General features: G+C 57.1%; 1 long non-coding RNA gene across 1 annotated transcript; it reads left to right on the top strand.

Moving 5' to 3' along the window:
* The first annotated feature begins 1,827 nt into the window (after positions 1–1,827).
* On the top strand, positions 1,828–5,839 carry LOC132506029 (uncharacterized). Its single transcript, XR_009535682.1, has 3 exons — positions 1,828–2,077; positions 2,378–2,492; positions 2,622–5,839. It is a non-coding gene; the product is annotated as an uncharacterized LOC132506029 (long non-coding RNA).
* Positions 5,840–6,145: the final 306 nt, after the last annotated feature.

The raw sequence follows: 6,145 nt of genomic DNA, 5'->3' as shown, positions 1-6,145 counted from the left end.
AGATTTCCTCACCACTAAGTGGGTTTAGATGTCGTTCGCCCTCCCTGAGAACTCGCTTGAGCCCGCCTCGCCCACTGGCTGGCCTGTTCAGGTCAGAGCAAGCTGGTACAAGCTGGATGGGGTCCCGGTGGCCGCCAGGCTTCCCGGGCCCCAAAGACAGCAGACACCTCCCCGGAAGGAATCTCGGGGGCCAGGAGGCACCCCTCTTTTATGCCCCTGGGTGCTCTCTCCTGACATCCCCTGTAGCCCTTCCAGTGGCCTTGGCCAGGCCCCGGGGGCTTGGAGAGGGCCAGTCGGGGACCCACACACCTCAGGCAAAGCCCCAGAGTCTCAGCTGGTCCCCAGGAGGGTCAGCCCGGCCCGAGGAGCTTCTCCCGGCCGCAGGCCTGACCAGCCCCATCTCTCGTCCAGACGCAGCGGCTCTGTCTCCTCGCAAACCCCGGGCCCTCCAGGAGTCAGACCACGCCCGACCGGGGCTGGCAGCGCCCCTGCCTGCGGCCATAGCGCCCGCCTGGCTCTCCCGGCCCCACCTGCAGCCTTGCCGCCCCCGCCGGCCTGGGGCCACACTTGGCCCTCCTTTCCAGCTGCCCCAGAGCCATGTCAACACCAGCTTCAAGGCCACAACACATGCACTTGTCAGGACCTGGGTGGCAGCGCCCCCAGAGGTGGCATCTCCCTCCCAGCAAACTCCCAGACCCCCACCCCACCCTGGGAACTGCCCCAGGGCAGCAGCAGCTGCAGCCTTGTCGTTGCAGCCCCTGGAGCTCGGCTTCTCAGATGGGAATTTGTCTCTTTTTTTCCAGGGGAGGGGCTCTCAGGCCTGGGCACCTGTCAGCAGGTTGGAGCAGGGCCGACCAGGATATCTGGCCATGGCTGCCCCTCGGGAGGTCAAAAAGGTCCTGGGTTGGGGAGGAAGGTGAGTCAAGGGCTCAGGCCACTCCGCCCTGGCTCGGCCAGTCCTGGTGACTCAATGAGTGTGGTCGGCAGGAAGGAGCCAGCCCAGGTCACAGTTCTGGGACTCTGATAAAGCCATCCTGAGCAGAGGGGACACTGGGGCCCTCTTTACAGAACTACAGAGCCCAGCAATACATTGGCTTCCAGGGGTGAAGAAGAGGGAAGAGAGGACAAGTGGTTCTGGAGGACTTCCTGGAGGAGGCAGGGTAGAGATTTGCATAGTCAACAAAGGAGGAAGCTTTCAAGAACACTGTAAGTGCCAAGGCACGGGGGTGGGGGACGACCTGCAGGGTACCTTGGCGAGAGGAAGGTCCTGGCTGGAGTGGACATGGCAGGCAGATCACTGGGAAGCTGAGGGTTAGGGTGAGGGTTAAGGGGGCGGTGGGGCAGGCCGGGCAGGGAATCAGGAGCCAGGCAGGGGGGTGTGAGCTCCAGCACCAGGCCAGTGGGGGACATGAACGATGGGGCAGGAGGGGCCCAGGGGAGTCCAGAGGCTGAGAGCAGGACGGTCCACCCCGGCTCCACTGGAGAAGCAGAGGCCCCTGACTCTCGGCGGCCTGGGTCTATCCCTCCCTTCCACGGTCTGACGCTCTTTTCTGCTGGTTGTCCTGAGTAGCAGGGCATTTGCTCCTGGGGAGGTAGCAGCTTGTGGGTGAAGAGACCAAGGGCAGGGTCTCAGTAGCACGGTTTGCTGAGATTCCCCCCAAAATAAAACACGAAGAAAGGCCCGAGCAGCGCGGCAAATAGTTGTTGATAATTTGAAGGTCTGCGTTTATTGTCTTTAACACAAAAACACCCTCGATGCAATACAATCTTCCTAGTCACGTGGCAATTACAGGATTGACGAATAACGTTGTGCATTACAGGCGGGAGGCTTGGCGGGCGTCTCTCTGCCATGATGGACCCCGCGATGCATACATAGCTGTGTTTGAAGCTACTGTAGCGACTCCCCTGAAGTGGGGTCCTTCCGGAATGTGAAGTCTCCACCGGGTGGACCTTCTGAGCCCACCTCCACCCTCATACTGGCAGGGCGGGCACTGGGCAGGCCTGGGCAGTTCCCATGCCCTCCGCCTGGCAAAGACACTTGCTTCTTTATGGAAGCGGATGCAGAAGGACCGCACAAGTGAGTCCACAATGAAACTCAAATGATTTTTATAGGGAAATGCTGGGCAGCCGAGGCCCTGGGTCTGGACAGTGTTGGGCTCTGCGGGCGCCGGGGGGCCTGGCACGTCCCTTCCCGCAGTTTCGGCAACGTCTGTGCCGTGGAGCCCCCGGCACGGAGGGGGGCTTCTCCTCACTCTGCTGTCTGCCTTTCCTGGAACTTAGGGTGCCCCGGGGTGTCCTCAGATGGTGTCCTTAGGGCTCAGGGCTCTAAGGGAGGGCGGGGAAGTCCAGACTCCATCTTTTTCTACTCAAAACCTAGTCTCTAACTCCAAGCTCTCTGAGCAATTTCCAGTGGCTTCTAGAGAGAACCTGACACCGCCGGCATCTGCCTGTCCAGACGCCTGAGTTATCACCGGCGGAATAAGCCGACCCAAGTAAGTGCTTGTGAATGAGGGTCTCTGTTCTCCTGGCCCAGCGCTCCCATCACCACCGCCAGAAGGGCAGCCTTTGGACGGTAAACGCATGTTGCTCCGTGTGGCTTATCTGTGAATCTGTAACCCCAGGGAGAGCCTCCCGCGTCCACCAGCGTTTTGGGAGAATGCCCGGGACCTGTGCAGGGGAATCCGATTCCCCAGCAGCTGCCTTCAAAGGCCGCAGATACTCTAAAAAAGACAAAGATGGAATTGAAACTCCGAGTCACCTTGCCGGGGAGACACAAAGAGTGAGGAGCAGGGGGGAGGTTTGTGGCCCCGAGTCGGCCCTTCACAATTTGCCTGGAGCAGCCAGCAGGTGCTTGCACCGAGCTGGACGGTGTCCCGGCCCCCGAGGCCGACATCTCAGTTCACATCAGAGGTTAGCAAAGCAGTGCTGTTGGAGCACAGAGATCCTGCCACGACGGTGGCAGCTTGAGTGGAGGGCCTGCGCACCCCCAACACGGCACTGAGCGCTGTGAGAGGTGCGGGAAGCTGATAAAGCGACCCAGGGAAAGGTCAGCAGGCAGCCGTGCAGAGTCCAGAGCCGTCTGCTCTGCTCCAAAGGGGCTCTCCCCGCCTAGGGTGGAATTACAACTTTTAGGACAGAAAACGGTTTGACCATACATAGACTCTTGCTACCAAAGACCCTCCCAGCGGCCCATGCCCTCCTCTCACCTGCCAAGCTTAATCCCCCATGAAGCTCTGCCTTCCAGGAAGTTTGGACGTCTCTGGGCTGAGTCTCTTCCTGGGACCACTCTGACCTCATGATTCTCTTCTTCGGTAAGCCAGCTGTCAGCCCACACCTGGACCGCACTGAATACTCATCCTCACCTGGCCACAGCGTCTGACAGATCACAACAGCTCACACAGCCACTGTCTGTAACCAAGCCTGACCTCCTTAACCTTCAGCGAAATCCTCTTTCTCATGCGAAGCAGTGAAATCAGCCTACTTTGTTGCAACATGTTTGCATCATTTCTGAGGTGTGGTGTCAGTTGTCATTAGGTGGAAATGGACATCTTGGGAAGTCAAAAAAGGAAGAACATGGGCAGTTTCAAATGATTCAACTGATACATATGCAAAATTCACCAAAATAGCAGTGAACATAGGATTTTAAGTGTTCTTCAAATACAGCACGCTCGCTAAGCTATGTTGTTTCAGATACCACGTCTGATGGTCCCTTTTCCGGGCCAGACACCAGACTGGGGTGTCAAGTCTCGTGTGGCGGCGGGGGAGCTTCCTGTCTCCAACGACATGGAGAAAGTTTCTGTCTCTCTCTCTCTTCACTTCTCTTCTCATCTCAGGAGGAGACACACTTTCCCCAAAGTGAGATGTCCATAGAGCCAGCTGAAGTCCGTGGAGAGAGGGGGTGTGTCCGCACCAGCTCCTCCATTTCAGTTCTTGGGCGGAGGGGCTCCAAACACTGTGCCCGAGGACCGTGATTGACCATAAAAGTGTGAAGCGCCTATTCTGAGCTCCTAGAGCTGCCGGGACAGGCAGCAGAGGGGAGCCAGAGGGACCTGGGTTCGTGCTTTCTTTCCCTTTTAATGACTTCCTCTGCAGACAGAGCCCCACCGGGATAGAACTTAGCGAGTTCAGAATGTTCCAGGACACTTTATCAGGCTACCCTTGTTCTCAAAGGCCGCTGTGCTCTGTGGGTGACCTCTAGGGCCTCCTCCCACACCTCCGAGCTCCTGCAAGGCGAGGATAGAGTCTCCTGAGCCCACAGTGCTGGTGGCCGGGGGGGTCTGGGCTAGATCTTGGACCCCTTGGCATCCGGGGCTGCACAGCACGTGGTCCCAGGGCGCACAGGTGTTCCCGGGGCCCCTCAAGGTGCCTGAGCTCAGGGTTCGCCTTGAGCACCAGAGATCTGCGTTTTGCATTAACACACCTGAAATGTGTGTCCCCGATTTACCTTTCAAATTGTGCCCGTAGCCGAGTCCTGTGGGAGGATCCCTGGTGCAGACACGGTCCAGCAAGACAGGGCTCCCCGGGGGCCTCGGGGCCAGTGTTTCCCCCCAGGGCGGGTGAGGGCCTGTGTGGCCTGTGGGTAATGGACGCAATGGCCCGAGGGAGCTGGCTCCTTCCACCCTCTCGTTGCTCTGCGCCGGTCACATCCAAGAAAACGTCTTGTTAGTGACAGTCCATCTCCAGCACCTGTCTGACACTCGCCAGTGTCCCTTTACAAACAAGGAACGCGCAGGTCTAAGGCTCGGGGGCCCTTCTCAGGCAGCAGTACTTGGCTAACGTCAGAGCAGGTCTAAGGCTCGGGGACCCTTCTCAGGCAGCAGTACTTGGCTAACGTCAGAGCAGGTCTAAGGCTCAAGGGCCCTTCTCAGGCAGCAGTACTTGGCTAACGTCAAATACCACTTTCCCTTGTACCCATTTTTTATGGTAACCTCTCTATGGTAATGACACAGATTTACCTTTTTAAAACTAAACTCACTCTTTTAATAAAATACATAAATTGTTCAGAGGAAGAAAAAGTGTAAATAATGGTTTCAAGGAATAAAATCCAAAATGAAGTTTGGAAACCCCAAGTCTGATCCTGCTTCTGCCATTGGAAATGCTTTCACGGCATCACCGTCAGAAGGTGGGCTAGTTCTGCTCACACACCTCCCGTGATGGGGAGCTCACTATCTACAAAAAGCACCTCCATTCGGCTCTCCTGGGAAACGCTGCTCCCAGCAGTTTCCACACTGAGCCCAGGTCTGCAGGGCAGCTCAGTTCCCTGTCCTCATGGGGAAATCTTCGTGGAGCGGGCACCCGTCCACTCCCAGCAGCCTCCTCTCCAGGCAGAACGGCCGACTCCCCCGCAGTCCCTCATCCTCCTGGAGGGAACTTCTCCATCCAGGAACAACAGTTGCTGGTTTTTTACTCTTAAAGGGCAGTGCCAGGAGCGGAGACCAGTCTTCTAGGAGTACCTGGACATCGCCCCAGCTTCCAGGAGTGGAGGCGTGGAGGCGGCCGGGAGCCCTGCAGACATCACGAGGGACTCCCAGCCCCAGATGCGAGTGGCAAAAGGCCAGCACTGAGGAAGAGCGTCTCACAATTAACCGTGAGCGGGACAGCCTCCCATAAGCCCCAGCGCCTCCTTCTCTAGTTCTGACTCCCCACCCCCGCACAGGAAGAGGCCAGCCTCTTGCATCTCCTTTGCGGTTCCACGGGCTTTACCAGGCTAAGGTCACACTGGTCATTGCTCCCTTACCCAACTTATCTCAGGATTCAAATACACACACACACACACACACACACACACACACACACACACACGTTGACCTTTGTAGGCTTCTTTTTAAAATAAATTGATTTAAAGGAAACATTGTGGAGTGTGACTGTGATCGGCTATTAATATGTCACTTCCTGGCAATTCTTATGAGCCCTTACACGGGCCAACCTCTGGCCCTGTTTTATTTCACTCAGTGTTTTCAACAGCCCTTTAAGGAAGCCCCATCATCACTCCTCTTTCACCGATGAGGAAACTGAGGCTCAGAGGAATTAAGCACTGTGCTCAAGGTCACACAGCAGGAATATTGGGAGGATTCAAACAGGCCCCCCTGTTGAGGGCAGCGTGTCTGGTGCCTCCCCTTCTCCTGACATCAGCGCTGACGTCAAA

The sequence above is a fragment of the Lagenorhynchus albirostris genome, chromosome 15 (assembly GCF_949774975.1).
Source record: "Lagenorhynchus albirostris chromosome 15, mLagAlb1.1, whole genome shotgun sequence".
In the NCBI taxonomy this organism is placed as follows: Eukaryota; Metazoa; Chordata; class Mammalia; order Artiodactyla; family Delphinidae; genus Lagenorhynchus; species Lagenorhynchus albirostris.
This window is presented reverse-complemented; position numbering and strand designations above follow the sequence as displayed.